Here is a 22,074-nt window from a genome sequence, read left to right as displayed (position 1 = left end):
TATTTTTAATATAATTGATTATATTCCTAATGTTGAACTATCCTTGAGATAAATCCAGGTTGATCATAATGAATTGTTTCTTTCTTGGATTATGTTGTATAGGATTTAATTTTTACTTAAGATTTTATAATTAATGTTCATTTATAACATTGGTGTATAGTTTTTCTTTGCTTTATCCTGCCCTTGTTAAATATTACAACTATATTTGTCTCATAAAAGGAGTCTTGCAAAGTAATTTCTTTTTTAAATTTTTGAGTATATTTTATGTGGCATTAATGATTTGTTATTTAATAGATTGATAGAATTAACCTATAAATATACCAGGATCAGGAGTTTCTTTCCTTTGGTAGTTCCTTTATAGCTAGTTCTATTTCTTTTTCTAAGATTGTGTCTTTTTTTTTGTTTATCAGTTAATCTGAATGTTTTACATTTTTAAGGTATTCTCATGTCTTTTGTGTTCCCATTTTTGTTTTGTATACATAATTTCTGATAGTTCTTTATATTTCTGGCTTTGTTGTGATTTCACTTTGTTCATTTGCTGTCTTGTTTAGATTTTCTGATTTTTCTTTTTAATCAGGTTATATATTTAATTCTCTTTGTATTACTAATATTGCTTTCCCCCTAACTAGGATTTTTCGTTCCTCTTTTAAGGCAATGTTTTGTCTTTCTAGTTATTTTTGATTAATAGATCTCCATTTGGCTACATTCCTACAGGCACTCTTCCCCTTGCTCTAGAACCCTTCCCCTGCCATTTGTCACACTTTCCCTAATTATGGTGTTTTACTTAATTCATTGTTGTTTCTTCCTTATTTTGTAATTATGTAATACTTCCTTCTTTTTCCCACTCTCAGGTAGTTAAGATCTCCTCTCCTTTTGTAAGTATGAATCCATTTCCTCCTCCTTTAATGTCTTTAGGGGTATAGGTATAGTAGTAGTATCACTAGGTCAAAATATGCACAAAAATATGTGCACAAAATATGCACAGTTTAATAGCTTTTGGGGCACAATAAGGAGCTTACATTCTAATGGGGGAAACACACATATAGGTATAGATAAGAAAAAAACAAAGTAAACATAGGTGATTTTTGATGGGAAGGCACTAATGGCTATGGGGGACCAGGAAAACCTTCTTATAAAACATGTTAGCTGATCTGATTTTTGAAGTAAATCAGGGATTCCAAGAGTTAAAGATGATGAGGAAGAGAATGAAAAGTATAGGGAATAATCAGAGCAAAGACATGAAAAGAAGAGTTGATGTCCTGTGTTAGCAACAAGTAGGCTAGTACAGTTAGATCATAGAGTATGTGGAAGGAAGTAATATGTAAGAAGACTAGGAAAGAAGCACCAGACACTTACCTTATTCTACCATCCATCCATCCATCCATCTGCCTGTCAGTCTGTCTGTCTATCTGTTATTTTATCCATCCATGAAGCGGCAAGCACCCCAGTGTCCCCAGGGTGGCTGCCAATACAGGTTCTTGGATCTGCTTTGATAAAGGAAAGCAACTCAAAATGGGTTAACAAGTTTGCTTTAATCAGTCTAATATGTATCCTTTACCCAGTTCAGGGGGAAAATGTCAGCACCCCGAACTTCAGAATATACAGACAGAATTATCAAGACAGAGAAACAGATCAAGTAGACAGTTTTCCAAACTGTCCAACCATTACATCCATACCAAATCAATATCTGGGTTTCAAAGCCGGGGGGCCCTGGGCAATGGCTTCCCAGAGTTTCATCTGATCAAATCACAGAACACTTCTCAAAGTGAGCCCCAAAACAAAGCTACACATCAGGGCTTATATAGCCTTCTCCTGGCTCAGAGAATGTAACAACCTCATGGACTCACTGGCCAATCAAGAAGTATCTACTGAAAAACAAGCCTCCCACCCCAGGCTCCAGTTGCACTTTAGCCTAGGGGCAGGGAAGATCTTTAAAATTTACATTCCCAGGAGTGGCCAGGTGGCTCAGCAAGTAAGAGCACTGGCTCCAGTGTTGGGACGACCTGGAGATGGAATCCCTGGCTCAGACACTCAGCACCACACCCAGAAATAACTGGCCATGTAACCTTGAGCAAGTTACTTAACCCCGATTGCTAAAAAAAAAAAAAAATTTACATTCTCATTACAGTCTATCCACTTATTTATTTATTCATTTGTCCATTTTTATTTGTCTATCATTTTAATCAGCCAAATAAAAGCCATTATAAACATAATCATTTCCACATTGGTTATGTCCAAAAAATATTTGTCTTACTCTGCATTCTTTCTTCCTTCTCCTCTCTATCAGAAGATGGTTAACATATTTCTCCAATTAGTCTTCTGGAATCCTGCTTGGTCATTATACTAATATTAGTTTAGCTCAATATTATTCCGTCACATTTATTTACCAGAACTTGTTTATCCATTCCCAAATTTATGGATACCCCTTCAGATTCCCATATTTTGCTACCTCAAGAACAGTTCTAAATATTTTATACATCTTTAGGGTTTCCTTTTCCCTGTTGAATGAAATACATTTATTTATTTTGCTTTTTGGAGAACAGTTGGGGTTAAGTGACTTGCCCAAGGTCACATGGCTAGTTTTTTTTTTTTTTTTGGTGTTAAGTGTCTGAGGCTGTATTTGAACTCAAGTCTTCCAGTCTGCAGGGCCAGTGCTCTATTCACTGCGCCATCTAGTCGCCCCATGAAATATATTTATGTATCCAACTGTACGTTAGTATGTATATTGTTACTTTTTTTTCCACCAGTTCAGAGGAGAGTGAGTTTCAAAGTGTCAGCTGCTCTTCTCTGTCTAACCTCTCCTCTTTGTGTGTACTGATTGTGTGAGACAATCTTCCCTAACTTCTTTTCCTCTTCCCAAATTTCCCTTCATTTTCCTAGTTTATTTCTCTTCCCTTCTCTTACGTTCTTTTCTTAAGATCATTAAAACATAACAGAAGCACTCTGAGGCCTTGCCTAATTGAACTCCTTCTTTGGACCCTCATGATGATAAGAGTTCAGAGGGGGCACATGTATAAATCTCTACATATCTGAATGTAAGCAGTTTATCCTTGTTTAGTCCTTTATCAGTGTTCACCTTTGTTTACCTTTATATGTTTCTTTTCATTCTTGTGTTTGGAAAAAAAAAATCTTTACACTACAGGGCTCTTTATCAGGAATGCTTGGAAGTCCTCAATTTCATTGAAAGTTCATTTTCCCCCATATAGCATTATATTTAGTTTTTCTGGTAATTTGTTGTTGGCTCTAAGTCCAATGCAGTGGGGGTAGCTAGGTTGAGCAGTGGATAGAGTGCTGGGCCTGGAGTCAGGAACACTTGACTTCAAATCTGATGCAAACACTATATAGCTGTGTGACCCTGGGCAAGTCACTTCAACCTGTTTGCCTTAGTTTCCTCATCTGTATAGCTGTTTGACCCTGGGCAAGTCACTTCATCCTGTTTGCCTTAGTTTCCTCATCTGTAAAATGAGTTGGAGAACGAAATGGCAAATCACTACAGTATCTTTGCCAAGAAGACCTCAAATGAGATCATGAAGAATTGGACATGATGAAACAAATGAAAAGTCCATATCTTTTGCCTTTTCCAGTATTCCAAATTCACTGCTTCTTCAGAATGATGGCTGCTAAATCTTGTGTGATTCTGACTGTGGTTCCTCAGTACTTGAATTCTTTCTTGCTGCTTGAAGTATATTTTCTTTGACTAGGAAGTTCTGGATTTTGGCCATGATATTCCTGGGATTTTTACTTTTGGGATTTCTTTCAGGAGGTGACCAATGTATTATTGCTGATTGTAGATTACCAGGTTACCCTCTGGTTCTAAGAAATCTGGACAGTTTTCCTTTAAGTGTTTTTTTTTCTGGTTTTGGAGAGGAGAAGGCAGGGCATTTGGGGTTAAGTGATTTGCCCAATGTCACACAGCTAGTAAGTTTTAAGTGTCTGAGGCCGGATTTGAACTCAGGTCCTCTTTACTCCAGGGCTGGTACTCTATTGTGCCACCTACCGTGTTTCCCCAATAATAAGACCTATCCCGAAAATAAGCCCTCCCCTTACTGTGTAAGATTCCTCTAAAATAAGCCCTCCCCCGAAAATAAGCCCTATTGATATTGGTACTGTAGTGAAGGTGATCCCCTGCGCTACACGCTACATTACGGTACCCTCTGTATGCACCGTCCCCCCCCCCGTGAAACGCACGCCACGCTCCGAGCGGCATCCAATCAGAGCTGCAGCAGTGAGCGCGTCATCCTGTTCTTCCCCAGTGATTTGCTTGCTGGCGCCATTGAGAGCAGTGCCGTGGAGGAGAGCTGAGGCAGGACAACATAAGCTGTCCCCTGAAAATAAGCCCTCTGGTGTTTTTCTTTCCAAAAAAAAAAATAATAATAAGACAGTGTCTTATTATCGGGGAAACACAGTAAACTGCCCTGGGATTTCTTGAGATAAGATGTCTAGGCTCTTTTTTTTGGGGGGGGGTCAGGTCATAGAATTCATACTTTTTTCTGATTTTTTGACTGATCCTCCTCCGAATTTTGGATTAAAAAAAACCCATAAATTTCTATAGGAATGCTTGGAAGGAATTCTTCAGAGAAACACTGAATTTGCTGGAAAGGTCAAATTATTCAACTTTTGGGGTCTGCTTTATGTAGATTTCCTAATTCCTTCAAAAGATAAAGCACTGGACTTAGAGTCAGGAAGACATGAATTCAAATCTTGTCTCAAATACTTTGTGACTCTGAGCTTGTCATTTTACCTCCTTCAGCCTCAGTGTCCTTATCTGTAAAATGAAGGAACTGGACCTTGTAAGGGCAGATAATGTGTGAGGAAAGGTTAGGCAAGTGGCACCAGTGGTCTGCCTCCTCCTTCCCCCCCCCCCCCTTTACAGATAAGGACACTGAGGCTGAAGGAGGTAACAGGGCAGGCTAATTTTCACTTTATATACTTGTATAGGTTTGCATAGCGGTATTGTGTGGTTAAATGACTTGCAGAGGGGCCACACAGCCAATATACGTGAAACTCCTAATCAACACTCTGCTTCTTCATATGACTGTTTATTTTCATTTTTTAAATCTTTTTATCTTTTGCCTTATTTTGAACACAGCATAGGGAGTAATGTTTTAAAACTTTTGGAAAATTACTTTCTTTTAATTATTATGCATTTCACACAACTAAATTTTTAACATTATTGAATTGAATAATATTGTTTAAAATGTTACAGAAGTTTGAAATGTTTTTGTTCCATATAAAGTGACCAAGAAGTCAAAGAAAAATAACATTCATCGTTGAAAATTCACTTTAGATTCCAGTATTTGAGAGTCAAGGGCAGCTAGGTGGCACAGTGGAATGCTGGGCCTGCAATGAGGAAGACTCATCTTCCTGAGTTAAAATCTGGTTTTAGATACTTATCAGCTGTGTGACCTTTGGCAAATCAGTTATAACCATGTTTGTCTCAGTTTCCTCATTTGTAAAATGAGCTGGAGAAGGTAATTGGAAACTATTCTAGTATCTTGATATGTCAAGAAAACCCTAAATGGGATCACAGAGTCAGATATGACTGAGAAATGACCGAATTTGAGAGTGACTTTTATTTTAAATTCTCTGTAAAATTATTGAATTTTTATTTTAAAATAATTTAAATATTGCATATATGCAAACAATGGGCTAACAAATGCGTACATATGCTTAATAGATCACTGACCCTGGAGTCAGGAGAATCTGAGTTCAAATCTGGCCTCAGACACTTGACATACTTACTAGCTTTGTGATTTTGGGCAAGTCGCTTAACCCTAACTGCCTTGTCTTTCACCCTCCAAAAACAAAAAAACCTAGCTTTCAAAATGGAATTTGGTTTATTCTTGGAAAAACAAACCCATATTTAGTTGAAGCCTTTGGAACTATGTAGATTTTAGATCTAGAACTAGATAGGACCTTGGAGATCAACTCTAACCTACCCATTTTACTGATGGGGAAAATGAGGCCCAGAGAGCTTAAGTACTACACCCAAGATAAAATAGGTGGTAACGGGTCAGAGTATGAGTTTGAACTCAGTCCCTGTAATTCTAGGTTCAACACTCCAAACAGTTTTTCCTCTTCACCTTTATGGGGAAAAATCTTTTGAATACTTAGGAGAAGATCTTAGTGGAATTAAGAAACGTAGTTGTACAAAATAAACTGAAAAAGGAACAAGCTTAAAGCAAAGGAGAACGGATTCTTAGTTTGTGAAAAGTTCTTGGCAGCCCAAACATCACCATTCTGGGATGGCAGTTATTTTGAATTTAGAGCAAGTTGAAGCTGAGTTGAATTTTAATTGTTGAATAATGCCTGTGTAAGTTGAATGAGAATGTATTATTTATAAGCATTTACTTTATTAAAAAAACTCACGGTAGACTTATTGCTCATATCTGTTTTGGAGAAAAACAAAACACTTTACTATTCATTGGTCTAAATAAGTGACTTTCTAAGTAAACATAGTAACTATAAACCTTATGTTTGATTTTTATGGGTTCAGTGGACTTAAAGGAAGAACTTAAGAGGAAATCATTCACAGCCATGTTGGCAATTAAGCTTTCTTTAAAGGCATGATGCCAAAAAAGACAGTAGGGTAGAGTGAATTCATTCTAAGTTATAAATAAACTTTTAAAAATATTATGCTTTTATTTAACTATGTTTTGGGAAGCTGAAACTGTTTAACCTCATAACTGACATTCTTTTGATATGTTGTCATGCTTTAGGAGTCAGAGAAGTAGCAGTACATTTTGTAGATAATGTCACCAATTTTAGGGTGTCTAGCTACACTGTATGTCCTCCTGCTTGTGACATATTAATAAACCTTTTAAAAAATTAGGATTTTTTTATTCCAAAAATTAGAGTACTATTATATTAATTACTACAAACTGACAAAATGACCATTGAAACTCAATTTAAAAAACAATTATTTGTTTTAAAAATTTCTGTTTGGTTCTACTTAATTTTGCATGTAAAATGTAGTTCTTAATGCTTTTGTCTGGATATGTCCTTTTTATGGTCAGTTATTTTGCTGTTAAAAGAGTCAGAAAGGGATGTACCATGTAATCCAGGAAAGAAAAATCATAATAAAGAACATCTTCAAGTAATTGAACATCTTCAAGTAATTGAAGATGTTTGTTAGTAAAGGAAAGGAGAGAGGTGGTTGAAGACTTAAAGGGTTCTTTTTGGAGGGGAGTGGGGAATACAGGGAAATCTGAGCATGTTTGTGGGTAGAGAGGAAAAAAGCCACTGAAAAGGAAGATATTGAAGATACTAGAGAGAGGGGTTAATTGAAGGTGTTGGATCTTTGGGAAGGGAGGGATCCACACCAAAGACTGAAGGTTAACCTTAACAAGGATGAGAGAAGAAAGAAGAGGGAGGGTGAAGATAGATTTTTCAAATGTTGAAGAGAGAAGTTAAGGGAGTTTATATTGAATGACCTTGATTTCCTTTGGACAGTAGGACATATTTGGAATAATTGTTGTGAGAAGTGTGGTAAGAATTGAACAGGAGTTGATCAAAAACATTGCCAAGCAGCAGTGAAGATTTAGCTGAGATATTTAATCTGAATTAGTATGAATTTGTTGTGGGCCCAATCATCAGGTTTTTTATTTTTTTCTAGAAACACTTAGCTGTTTTGGGAACAGAGCAAGCAAACTGTGGGAGTTGTCTCAAATTAGAGGGAACAGCAATCTTCTAACACCAAATTAATGGCTTTTCTATGGTAGCATGTGTGCTAAAAAAGGAGTACAGAATGAGATGAAACCCATCTACTTCATTATTTTTACTTCAGGCTAGCCTTTGTTTTAAGGATAAGAGAAGTTGGAACTTTTTAATAAATGGTTAATCAGAAAATGTGTATTTTTAAAGCCAGAAATATAACCCAGTTAGCAATCGTCTGACAAGATTAAATCATCTGACCAGATCTGAGTTAAAACATGCCTTCAGACATTTACTAGCCATCTGACCCTGGACAAATCACTTAACCCCATTGTTTAAAAAAAAAAAACCCACCTCTCCCAACCAAACAAAAACAAATCTTCAAAATTTAACTATATTAACAGTTACACCTAATTAAGTAAATAAGTCATAAAGTGGTTTTGAAAGATTGGAAATACCTGGGCTGTGCTTGTAATTCTATTATGCATTGTTTTACTTTCTTTAGGTAGTTTTTTAATATATTTTTTATATTTACAAATACATTACAATCATTAGCTAAGTATGGTCTTCTTATTCTAACAGTGGGAATAGCTAGATATTAAGTGATTATATGTATTTTTAAGGAAGGAGCATACAACTGACAGAAACTTATCTTTCCATGTTCTTAATGACTCTCTTCTGTAAGTTATCAGTTAAGAGCTACAAAGTATATCTTAAAATCTTTTGCTAATTTATGAACTTTTTCCTTTTAAAAAATTTTGTTTTATAATTTGACCATTAGGAAGTAAATGACAACAGCTCTTAAAAGAAGCTGTATATGAGAGAATATAATAAAATTAAATACCTTATCTATAAATTGGAGCGTAATAATACTTGAACTACCTCTCTTTTAGTTATTGTGAAGAATGAACTTTGTGAATTGTCAAGTATGATATATATGTATGTGTATATACTTATTAATAAAGACTCTTCCTTTTTATTGCTTTAGGACTCTTGGGTGAAAATTAAAGGCCTAGTAGTTTCACTGATTTCACTTAGCATTAGAATCATAGATCTAGTTATAGATGAGACCTCAGATGTCAGACAGTCCAATTTCCTTACCATAGAGAGGAGGTAACTGAGAAGTTTAGAGACTGTTGGGCAAGTTCGATAACTTTCCAAAGGTCTTACCGGCTACTAATTATTAGAGATGAGATTTGAATCAAAATCCTTGGAACCATTGCTATTACCTCTGTACCATGCTTCCATCATATCTATCATGTCTGTCTATCTCTCTATCTGTATATATGTATATGTATAATTTACTTAATTTTAATTAAACGGGAGGAAATTCTGCTTTTTTGCTTTGTTACTTTAAAAAAAGCCAGTATTAGAAAAGCACCAGATATTGGCAGAACACGTGAAGCAATAACTGATTATGTCTAAGATTTAGCTCTATGAATACAAAATTTTAAAAAGTTCTCCTTGATCATAAGATTGTATAGCAGACTACAAACATTTACTTTTTCTCCCACTCAGGTTTATTTTTAGGAGAGATCGGAGTCAGGAAGAGCTGGGTTCAAACGCCTCTGAAAATTCTGTTTTGTTGTTTCAGTGCTATCCCACTCTTCATGACCCCATTTGGAGTTTTCTTGGCAGAGATGCTGGAGTGGTTTTCCATTTTCTTCTCCAACTCATTTTTACAGATGAAGAAACTTAGGCAAACAAGGTTAAGTTATTTGCCCAGGTTACATAGCTAGTAAGTGCCTGAGGCTGGATTTGAACTCAGGTCTTCCTAACTCCAGGGCCAGTACTCTATCTACTATGCCACCTATCTTTCCTGAAAATTCTCTAGGTACCTATACTATATATACTAAGGGAGAGATGGGTTTCAGTTTGTTTTGATGGAGGTAGTTTCTACACAGGGAATTTTATACACTGTGATGAAATCAGTCCTTTGCATAGTCACTTATTCTTGCTTTGTGCAATATTGAGTCACTTGAGACTTGTTGCTAAGTTTTAGCTCAGTTGGTTAGCTAATAAGACCTTTTTTTTTTTAAATCTCTCTTTGGGCCAGCTAATTTTTCCTTAGACTACATACCTATCACTAATCAGTCTTTTTGATAATTCATATCCTTGGCCACAATCAGGACTGTGGTAGGGGTAGTGAGTATTAATGGAACACTTTAAATCCATAAAAATCAGAATTTCAAAGCATTCAGTTTTTGTTATTTTTTCCATTTATGTTGCTGTTAGAAGTGTCTTTTAAAAATCTTATGGAAAAAGATATTGGAAGATTATGAGCACTGTCACCTAAAATAATGGTGCTGGTGGCTAAAAATCTATTTAGAGAAGGCTTGAGGAAAGACCTAAGGAGGGTCCTCTTGAGAACATTTGAGGATAAGGCTAGAAGGACAAACAGATGAAAGAGAAAAAATCCTGCCAAGTTCTTGATAATAGATTCTTTTCATGATCAGTGATAGTGAAGTCATCATAGAAACATATAGTTTTAGATATACTTATAAAGGATGTAGAAATGGCATGATAGAGAGTAAAAGTGGGAAGAGCATATGGACTAAATCAAGTATGCATAGAGGAAATATATGCTTAATTGTGAGAATGTTGCAGGATCGATTTTCAGGGAATTTGGAGAAGGGGAAAACATGAAATAATTGCCAAAAGTGCACCTTATTACTGGCAAGGAAGAAATGGCCAAGATAAAATTAATAATACCTACTGACTTGTATGCTAGCTCCCCTGGCTCTGTAAACTTTACTTAATAATAATCATCACAGTAACTTAGGGCATCCTTGATGAAAGTATTACCAGATAGACTGAATCTGTAATATCATCTGTTGTAAAAGATGTAGACAATACAGGATCTAGTTTCTTGACCATATGAAAACGTTTGATTTGTTAAAGCAAAATGCCTCTTTAGAGATGTTCCTTAACAAAGTGTCCTCTAATCATGTATCATAATTATGCAAGGTCCTTGAAAAACAAAGACCGAAAGGGTGAGGATTTGGAGCTCAAAGTTTTAAAAACCAATGTTAATAATTGTTTTTATATGTAACTGGGGAAAGATAAAATTCTAAATTGCTCTGGAAAAACATAAAATATCCTTCAAGTGAAAAAAATAAGAAAAAGAAGGAGCTATAACAGAGGAGAGAAACTTGTCCATTCGCCCGGTCATGAATACTGAAATGAAGCATAAAACAGAGATGTATGTTTTCAAAGATATTTTCCATTAGTATGAAAAAGATCCAGAGTAGAGTTTGAGTTGAAGAGGGATTCCCTGTGGATGATGGATGATTGTCTGTCTAAGACAAACTAAATGGATGAAGAATGTCAATTGTTGAGAATAAGAAGGAAGTTGGAAGCTGGAAGCTCTCCCCTACAAATACTTTACAAATATCTAGTAAATATCTCAGATCAGTTCTTGATCAGAAAATCCACGATAAGAATCAGTATATCATTCATCTAGCCCCACCAGCATAGGGAGATGGACAGTGGGATCTATGGACAGTGGGGGTGGATCATAGTGAGTAGCAGTGATGTAGAGCCTTGAAGCACAAAGACTGAATGAAGGCCTGCAGCACCTGGACTGGAAGAGGTTTCAAATTTGGCACAGAAGTACAGGACACTGTTTAGGGGGTAGGAACAAGTGCCAACTGGAAACCCTGTCACCCTTCATCCAGTACTACCTACATGTGATTATATAGAGTCTCCTAGAGATACCAATGGATAGAGTATTGAGTGTGGAGTCAGAAAGACCTGAGTACAAAGTTGATCTTGGACACCAGCTTTATGACCGTGGGCAAGTCACTTAACCTTTGTATGCTGCCTCAGTTTCTTCAACTATAAAATGGGAATAATAATAGCACTTACCTTCCAAGATTGTTGTCAGGACTAAATGAGATAATTTTTGTAAAGTGCTTAGAACAGTGCCTGGCATATAGTAGGTACTATGTACATACTTATTCCCTTCTCCCTTCCCTACCAGGGAGTGGTTATGAAGGATACTGAGAAAGGGGTAAGTGCCAAAGCTGTGTTTCTCTATCTCTAGGAGTCCTTTATGAAGTCTGCCACAGAATAACCAGGGCAGGAGGCCCAGCCAAAGGGGGCCATATAACTTTGTGACCTTGAACCTTTAGAGCTTTCCTGCTCATTGAAGGTGACTGAATCTCAAGCAATTGTCTTCTAAAGCTCCAAGCAGGGGTAAATCCATAGTAGTATTGCTCAGACCCAAATCCAGATCAGAAGCTCAGACTTCATATTTAATCAGACCACTCTGGGTGCATTGAAAAATTCCACGTTGCTAGCCTTAACTGACAATATTCTGAGAGATAAATAGGACCCATTCTCTCCAGGAATGTGCACAACTTGATCCAAACACAAAGTCTGAAGTCGTCAGTCATTATTAAGCATTTATTAAGGACCTACTGTATGCTAAGCAGGTGTGCTGACCCTGGAATCAGGAATATAAGAGTTCAAATATTGCCTCAGATACTTACTAGCTGTGTGATCTTGGGCAGGTCACTAAACCCTGTTTGACTCAGTTTCCTTATCTGTAAACGAGCTGGAGAAGGAAATGACAAACCACTCCCCTATTTTGGCAGGAAACCCCCAAGTGGTGTCACGAAGAGTTGGACACAACTCAAACAATAGGACAACAACAAATATACCAAGTACTAAGGCTAAGCCTTGAGTACAAAGACAGAGGCAAAAGACATCCCCTGCCCTCTAGGAGCTTACAGTCCAGTGGTGGAGACAAGAAGTAAATAAATATAGGAAATTCTGCTATAATATGATATGTGTGATATGTGTTTCTCACCAAAAACTAGCAAGATGTGCAAAATGCTTCAATAAAATCACAGTATTTTTATAGGGAAAATGGGGCTAGGTGTACAATGTTCAAAAATTTCACTAATGACACATTAAAAAAGAAGAAAGAGACCTAATAAATATGGCAGCAGAGTTTTATACATGTTAGATGGTTAAGAAATATGTAAATACTACAATAAATAGTGGCCACCTCTGCAGCCTGAGCCCCAGTGCTGCACTTGCAAGCTGGGGCAGATTATAGCAGAGGAAGAAGAGGGTGTGGAGGTGATGCTGACCAGGCCTTCTCAGATCACTGCTCCTAATGTACCAGAAGATATATAATAAATATGATACTTTACCATGAAAAAGATTTGAAATTTGTTTGGGAAGTGGACATTGGAAGAGTGGTGGTTTGTGAGGTATTCTGAAGTGGTGCAGTTTTTTTTTATTCTGTGTTTTTGAGGAAGATTCCAATATCAAGTTATGATAAAAATATTCCTTATATATAATTTGAGTTGAAACAAATCCCCATTTTTGAAATGTGTGAGAACTGTTTATATCTTTCCACCCGCCTAACATTAATATAGAGTTTACTGTGTGTCAGGCTCTGTGCTAAGTACTTTAAAGAAAAAAAACAAATATCTCATTTGATTCCCACAGTACCCCTGAGGGGGTAGGTGCTATTATGATCTCCATTTTACAGATGAAGAAATAGAGGCACACAGAGGTTAGTGACTTGCTCAGGTGTTAGTAGTTAGTAGGTGTCTCAGGCTGGATTTGAAGTTTTTCTTGGTGATTACAGCACCAATGCTTTACCCACTAGGAGGATAGTGGTCCCCTTTACAGTATGGGGAATGTTGTGTTTAAAGTGACAACTGGACATCCACCTCTAGATGTTTGAAAGTCTAGTGGAGACGTGGGCACGAAGACTAAGAATTTACAGTCTAATAGATAGGAGGAGAGCTAGGTGAGAGTGGTGTTCCAAAAACCTAGAGAAAAGAGAATATAAAAAAGAGGGCGATTCACAGTGTCAGAAGCTGTAGAGAGATTGGGAGAATGAGAATTGAGAAAAGGCCATTGGATTTGACAACTAAGAGATCACTAGTAACTTTGGAGAGAATAGTTGCAGTGGAATGATGAGGTCAGAAACTGGTTTGTTAGTGGTGTAAGAAGAGTGAGAGAAGAGGAAGTAGAGTCACTTATTGTAAATATCTGCCTAAGGAGTTTAGTCACAGAACAGAATAGATTTAGGATATAGTGGAGTTGGAAGGATCAAGTGAGGTTTTTTGAGGATGGGGGAAAAACATGGGCAGATTTGTAGGTAATAGGGAAGGAGCCAGTAGATGGGAAAGACTGAAAATCAGTCTTTGGAGCTGACAAATAGGACATTCTGATGGGGAAAAGGGAAAGAATGAAATTACTTGTGCAAGTAGATATAGGGGATTGCTTTGGTAAAGAGTACGGCCACCTTTTCATGTACTGGTAAGATAGGGCTTAAGGAAGAGAAAGTGGCACAAGGCATTCAAATGATATGAGATGAGAAAGAAAGGAAAAGGTGTGTTTCTAAGAAAATGGCCTCAATTTTTTTTTTCTGTAAAATATGAGGCAAAGTTAATAGCTGAGAGGGCTGAGTCAGAGATCTATGGGAGGTTTGAGGAGTAATAAAAAGGTTTAGAAGAGGCTCTGTGGATAGTGTGATGGTCAGTTGGTAGGATGTAAAGTTGGAAGAATGAACAAACATAAAAGAATCCTACCATAAAGAGCTATTATAGTGTAGAATGCTCAATTCAAACCCAGAAGAAAAGAATGACTCCATGACATCTGTAAACAAAGCCCCATTGAAAAGTATAGCTTGGGCACAAATTCATCCAGTATTTTTGAAAGAGGTGAAGCAAAGTTTTTTTTTTCTAGAGCTAAGCATGATTTTATAAATGAAATGAGTGCTAGAAAAAAAGAATTGGAAAAGAAGTGAAAGTACTAGGAAAAAAAATAAAAGTAATGGATTATTTGAAAGAAATTGTAAGCATTAGCATTAAAGAAATATAAAACCTTACTCTAAGCAATAGACTCCTTGAAAATTAGAAGGGACCAAATAGAAGTTAATGACTATATGAAGCAACAATAGATGTTAAAACAAGGTACAAAGATTGAAAGTAGAAGAACGTATAGGTAGGTTATATCTAATGAAAAACAATAGACCTGGAAAACAGAAGAGCTAATATAATTGTATTAAATCTCTGACCAAAAAAAATCTATGACATCATATTTTAAGAAAGCATAAAAGAAAACTGCCCAAATCTCAGGTAACCAGAGGACAAAGTGAGAACAAAATCCACCAATGACTGGAAAGAAACCCCCAAACAAAAACTCCTAGGAACATTATAGCCCAAATCCAGAGCTTTAAGGTCAAAGAAAGAAGTAATGCAAGCAACCAGAAAGAAAGAATTCAAGTACTTAGGAGCTCTAGTCATGGTCACACAAGATCTAACAGCCACCCCCATAGGCTGTGTGAAGAAAGGAGCAAGTTCAGACGCCAGGTGTAGCTATGTGACTAGAATCACAGGAACAGAGTGAAACATCCCACATGGTTAATTAAGGAGAAGCAAAATAAAAAGATTTCACTATAGATATATATGATTGAAAAATAATATGAGTTGGTTTATGAACAGAATGATGCTTAAATGTGCATAGCCTGTGTGCTACACTGGTAGTGTCATTATCTCAAGAGAAAGGGGGAAAGTCTCCAGCATGTTGGGTGCCTTTGTGTTCATTTTATTGGAGATGTGGATGAATTTTGTGAGGAGCAGGCCAGGAAGAATTGTGATCTCCATTGTTTAAGGAAATACCTATGTCACTGAAAACATTTTTCTATTTGAACATTTTCTCTCTCTCTTTTTTTTTGCTTTTTTGGAGGGGGAAAGTTAGGGCAATGGGGGTTAAGTGACTTGCCCAAGGTCACACTGGTAGTGTTAAGTGTCTGAAGGCAGATTTGAACTCAAGTCCTCCTGACTCCATGGCTGGTGCTGTATTCACTGCACCACCTACCCGCCCCCAATCTATTTGAACGTTTTGGAGAAAGCAGTGTATTCGAAAGGGGTGGATGTGTAGAGGCAGGTTAACTGTTTAGGAGGCTGGATATATTGGTCAGAGAGTAGGAAAATTATATAGTTAGAAGTTTTGGAAATTTTTCCATCCTCTGATTTAGATTGATCTGTCCTCTCTTCCTTACAGAAGGAATCTGGTGGTTGGTGGGTTTTTTTTTTTAGAAGCCAATTTTGTATTGGAGAAAATAAAAAAAGGTAAAAATACTTATCTCTTTCTTATATTTTGTGAAAATCAATAAGCTTTTCTTGGAGCTGAATTTCAGGCTGAATTGCAAAACTGAGGAAATTTTGGATAATGATGTGCTTATATAGTTGTTTAAGGATAATTCAATATTTAGCCTTAGGATATACAGCAGCATATTTTAAGTAAGTATCTGTGAGATTTTGAAGCTTCTTATAAGGAGACAGAAATAATGACAGGTTCAGTTTCTGTGGAATGTAGGTTTTTTTTCTCTCTCAAAATATTATACTTTAAGATTTAGTTAGTTATCTGTATCTAGTCATCTACATACCTTAATGGAAATAATTCCTAATTGCAAATCCCAGTATACTCGTAATAATTTATGTATTGTATTGCATATTTCAAACACAATTGTCATTTCCTTGTTGAAAACTTATAAATGGTTCCCACAATTTTAATCGTATGCCATTAGTATCAATTCCTATCATAATGCTTGTTTAGAAATAATTTTTTAAGATAAATTATGTTGGTTGTCTTTCACATCAGTTTTTACAAACTTTCATAAATGAAGCAAATTATTTAATTTTTAGTCATCTCTTCCTTTAACATTATTTTTAGCCTTAATTGCCTTTTATTTGGAGTGAGCCTTTGTAGAGCTAGCTAGAGGTTTCTTCTTTTAAGAATAAAGGATTGACTCATTTTAAAAAAGTTACTGTTATTTTGGGCTTTCTTAGTTTGCTTCTAATATACTGTTTCCAAGAATAATATCAATATCTTTGGTTATCCAAAACTTTCATCAGTTGCCTAAATTAATTATACTTTAAAATAGAACTTGGGAACATAACTGATCACATTACATCTTTGGATTCTCTCTCATAAGGTAAGTTGAAGCTAACAGACAGATTTAGGCCTTTTCCACAGTCAAATGAATACTTTATCAATAAGATTCGTTGCGTGGAGTTTATATAAGCACTGATAATATTCCCCTCTTCTTTTTATTTTCTATACGGAGAACCAAAGCATCCTAGATCTAGAAATGGAAGAGACTTCCCTTTATTTTGATATCGGCTTTCAAACTATTTGGTGACTGATTTACATTTTTAAATACTTTTGATCTCTGAGTGTGATGAATGCAGTGTGGTATGGGCTCTTTTCCTCTTTCTTTTTTCTTTTCTGCTTGACTGATTTTGTAGGGCCTATAGTAGTTCAATTTGTACATGTCATAGATTATTATCTCAAAAATGATAGGAAAAATGGTTTTTAATATTATAGCCAGGATTGTTTTTAGGAAAAAATGAAAGATAAAAGTTTGTTTTTTGGAAGTTTTCAGCTTTTCCCTTCTGCTTTTATTGCTTCTTAGTTTTCCTTTTTCTGATTGCCTTTCAATTGCCTAAATTGTATCTTCTTAATCTTAAGACACTTTAGCTGACAGCTAGTCAGTCATGTATTAAATAATAATTATTCTCTTATCTGGTAAAGAACTCTACTTGTTATGTTTCCCACCCCTCCACTTTTGGGTATTTTTTTTTTTAAAAGTGATTCTTAAAGATTAATAGTGAGATTTATATTTTGGGGTTTTGGGGCTTATTTCTTCTGTTGATAAAAACCAGTTCTGGGCACGGTGCCTAGAATTGTATGCAAAATGCTAACCTCTCCTCCCAACTATCCATTTGCTTGGTTGCTAGGAGCCTGAAGCCCAGGGGAGTGTTTTTCCAACTGTTCCCCCTGGGATACTTCATAAGGAAGAAATTTCTCAGGATGGGAGGTGGTGTCTACTAGGAAAGAGTTGTCTTGTTTCCTCTTAAAAGCTGCTGATGTCTTTGATTGATTGTGGTTTATTAAAAAAAAAATACATATTTAGAAGTCTTCCAGCCTACCTTGCTAGATCCTGAAGGTGGTAAAAACTGTTAAGTAAGTACTTCCTAGAAATACAGATAGTACTGAATTGACAACGGGAAAATTAAATACAAAATAGTTCTCTTTTCCTATTTTAGCTTTAATATTGTTGTTTTAAAAACTTATGGATTCTCGGTTTCCTTGATTGACCCTACTGGTCACTTTTTCCTTTGCATCTGCTCAGCATTAGCATTAGCATTTTTACATCCAATAAAAATTACATTTTGAATTTCATTAATTTCTTTCTCTTATTTTGTAAATGTCTTAAGCCTATAATATATTTAAAGCAACTAGTTTATAAACTCTAGGATTGTAGAAACTTGTAGCTTCACGTTTTTGGGATCTCTTAAAAGATAGCTGTGTTCTGAGATTATTCTTAGTTGCCTGCATGATTTTCCACTGGTAGATAGCATCTTGTCTAAAAGTTCATCTTTATAGATGGCTCTAATAAACCAAACTTCATTATTGAGGAATAATTTTTCGTCACACGTATGGTGGAATAAGCTAGATAATACAGATTCTTTTCCTGTTTATGTTTTTATTTACTAACATTCTAATGCTATAGGATTTTGTTGAATGAAAATGAATTTTTCTTTCTTTTAAACGGGTGTGCACAAAACATTTATATATGTATACATTTATTCATATACATACACATATGTATTTACAAACATATATTTTATATATGAATATCCTGGGAGGGGTCTTCAGATTAATTTGAAAAACCCTTGATTTTGGGAGGACTTTGGCCCAGAAAGGAGAAAAAGTTTTCCTTGACTAAGTCATATGCTTTGTAGGGGGAAAATGTTTATCTAAAGAGAAAATACAGTGTGATCATATGAAGACCATTGCTTACACTTTTATTGAACATAACACAGTAATTTATCTAGTATAATATAAGATAGTATTGTGTTTTAGAGAAATAATTTAAAGATATCTTTGATGAACTAAATCATTCTGTCATATCGAAAGCCTAAAATTAGGCTTCTTGAAAGATTTTTCGGTAGACAAAATGAAGGACAGTCGATAATAAACACATAATATTCCTTCAATAAAACTTCTTGACAGTAATGTTAATGGAAACAATTTTTTTTTAATCTTTTGGAGGGCAATTGGGGTTAAGTAACTTGCCCAAGTTTACATGGCTAGTTTTTTTGTGTGGGTGTTAAGTGTCTGAGGCTGGAACCAAACTCCAGTCCCCCTGACTCCAGGGCTGGCACTTAACCCTCTGCACCACCTAGCCACACCAAAGGAAACAATTTTTATCTATCTGAACACAAGTAATCCTAGTGGCCCTATACTTTGAGTGTAGTTTGCTCTGTGTGTGGAATTTAAATTGTGAGGTTTTTGAAATAATAGTTAAGTGAGAGCTGTGGCTTGATTTCTTTGGATATGTATATTTTCTTTAATAAAATCTGATGTTTGTAAATCTGAACTTTAATGCTCTTTTAATATCTTGTTTGTTATGTTTACATATATAGGGGTGTGTCACACACATTATTATTTTGCAACCCTAAGTAACAAAATATCATAGTCTATATTAATTTGATTTGGAAAATTTTTATCAAGGTCTTGGTATAATTTCTCTTTCATTTTAGCCTTAGCAACTAATTTTATGCAAATAAGCTACAATTGTTTTCATGAGGATCTTTTTGCACATACTTATCATTAATTTTACAATAAGTGATGACCAGATATTTCACCAAATAATGTTTCATTGCTTCTGGTTGTATTATAAAATCTGGTCTTCCAATTCTTTTCATTGCCTCTCTAAGGAGTTAACTGTGAGCTTTCCTTCCATTTAGCTGTAACTTCCTTTTTTTTTTTTTTTATCATTCTTTAATTTATACTAAAAACGTACCAGAAGTATTTCCTGGTTCACTTTAATCATAGTGCTTCCACATAGTTGTTTGCATGTTGCCGACCCATTAGAATGTGAGCTCTGAGACTATATTTGCCTGCCTTTGAATCTCCACCAATTATGGCTAATGTATAATAAGAATTTAATATATACTTATTGACTGACAGATGTCAAAGCCTACACATTGGCCATTGTATCTCATTTAGTGTACAGTATACAGATTGAAGTTTATTGCCATACTAAAATGATGTGATTCTTAGCACTCATTTTCTTTCCTGACACTCAGCCAATGGCACCACAGAAGTAAAAGGGGACTACAGAGGACTGAGGGACATATAACATTTTTTTTCTTTGTTTTATGGGTTGCTGCTGTAGACAAAAAATCCTTCCCATGCAGCATGCTTACTGGTGACATGCCTTTCAATAATTACATTGATCCTCAGAAAAAAAGACTTAGTCTCTTACTGGGGCTCTAATTGAAGCCTTCTCAGCATGGAAAAACCAGTTTCAACTTACATTTGCTAGCATAGCCTTCAATGTCTCAGGGTGGCATCATCATCAGACATCAGAATTAGACTTTGTGGAGGGAATTATCCTTGAGTTAGCTGTGTATATATGTTCAAAACCATCAGCTTTTCAGAGTTGAGATGAGAAATCAGAATAATAAAGAAGACAGGATAGTAATGAGAAAAATATATGATGTATAGTTGAAGTTATCTTAACATTGAATTATTAAAAATGTAGTTCAGAGTGGTAAATTGACCACAGAAATGGCATTGAAAGCAGTTATAGGAATTTCATCCAGAAATTTAATCATTGTAAATTAATTGCTGCAACAAAGAAACCAAAAGAGACCAGAAAACACCTTAATCTGGCTTTCTTGTCAAATGAAGAGCTACACTGGATTATAATATAAACTCATTTGTAAAATTTAATAAAAAAGGACGGTGGACCATCATGAGCAGTATCCTCTCATAAAGCAAATGCTTTTATAATTATTATCCCAGTTTTTCCTTACAACAACCTTGTGAGGTATTATCATCTCTTTTATAGATGAAGAAAATGAGGCAGGCAGAGGTTAATTGACTTTTCCAGTATCTTGCAATTAGTAAGTGTTTGATACTAGAATTGAATTCTATTCTTGTCTATTGTGCTGCCTAGCTGTTTCTCTCCTATCTTTGCAAAGTTCTGAATTGATAATCCATTTGAGAATGCAAATCATATGTACATGTGTTTATATATACATGCATGAAATATATATGTGTATATATTGTATATAAATTTGAAGTTTACACATTGTATAGAAATTGGTAGTCTCCTAATAGAAAGGCAGCAGTGAAGAATGGGTCTGTGAGCTAGGTACTGAACTCCTTGAGAGAGCTGAGAAAAGGGCCTGGGCACTGATACTGGTGGCAGTTATTTTTATAACTGTTTATAAATAAAGCACCTACCTTTCTTAGGGAGTCCAGTGCCTGGGTCACATTTTTTTCTCTCAAGCCCAAATCCTGTCCTTATAATTCAATTTATTCATTATAGTTCCTCAAACATTCTGACTTCTAAGTTCCTCAGTCATCTCAACTTCTACCTCAGCCACACACAGGTATGATCATACTTGATCTCACTATCACCCATAAGTCTTTTCCTTCCATGATCAAGAATTATGCAGTTCCTCTATGCTAGAAATGTCAAGATATGTAGCCCTCAGTACAATCAAGTGTAGCCAGAACCAGATTAAAATGTGATTGGAAATATCTAACAAAATAAATAAAAATAAAATGAAAAATAATATTAATATGTGGTTTCTAAGTCAATATGCACCTGCAGGAATCCTTATATATACTTTATTGGCACCTATTTCGATTTGAGTTTGATACCATTGCTCTATACTACACTCTACTGCCCTCTCTCAGATATTTCCCTCTTCTGTGGATATTTGTGGTACTGCTCTTTTTAGTTATTCCCCACCCCCCTCCAGTCTCCTTTGCTGCTTCTTGGTACATATCCAGACTGTAAAGGTAGATATACTCCAGGATTCTCTTCTGGGCTGCCATCTCATCATGGTGACTAATCTGCTTTCCTGGGTTCATTTCCTGCGGATGACCAGGCCTAGTATCTTCCTTGAGAATCTAGTCCTGTCTAATTAGTTGTCTTTTGGTTATTTTACAGTAACCAAAATAAATGTCCTACAAGAATTTCAAACTACTCAGAGAGTTGTCTTAGGGGCATTGGGAGGTTGTGACTTTTTTTTTTAATAAAATAAAATTTTATTTTATTCCAATCAGAAAAAAATCCACCTTCTCTTCTCTCTACCACATTTCCCCCCACAATTCAGAATGAAAGAAAAACAACTGCCTATTACAGACATGTATGGTCAAGCAAAACAAATTTCTGTATTGGCCATGTCTGAAAGAAAAAAAATAATATACATGTACATACACATATATATCTATACACATGTATAGATGTGTGTATAAAATGTCTTACTCTGCATTGAGTCTTTCATCTCTATTAAGAATTGAGTAGGGGCGGTGTAGCAGCAAGCACCCCAAGCGTCCTCAGGGTTTGCAGCTACCACA

The 22,074-nt window shown here is 35.6% G+C and overlaps 1 protein-coding gene across 4 annotated transcripts in view; it reads left to right on the top strand.

Moving 5' to 3' along the window:
- The window catches only part of MYO6 (myosin VI), a 244,702-nt gene that overhangs the window by 64,549 nt on the left and 158,079 nt on the right, over positions 1–22,074 (top strand). The window contains exon 3 of one of the 4 annotated variants that reach the window (XM_069066990.1): positions 852–875. The exons of the other annotated variants lie outside the window; for them this stretch is intronic. The gene's annotated coding sequence lies outside the window, so the exon portion shown is untranslated. The remainder of the gene's footprint in view (positions 1–851; positions 876–22,074) is intronic. 4 annotated transcript variants of the gene reach the window in all.

This window comes from Petaurus breviceps, unplaced genomic scaffold, assembly GCF_028583685.1.
Source record: "Petaurus breviceps papuanus isolate PSGF00001 unplaced genomic scaffold, PetGlider_PUasm1.0 90734, whole genome shotgun sequence".
NCBI classification, from domain to species: Eukaryota; Metazoa; Chordata; class Mammalia; order Diprotodontia; family Petauridae; genus Petaurus; species Petaurus breviceps.
This window is presented reverse-complemented; position numbering and strand designations above follow the sequence as displayed.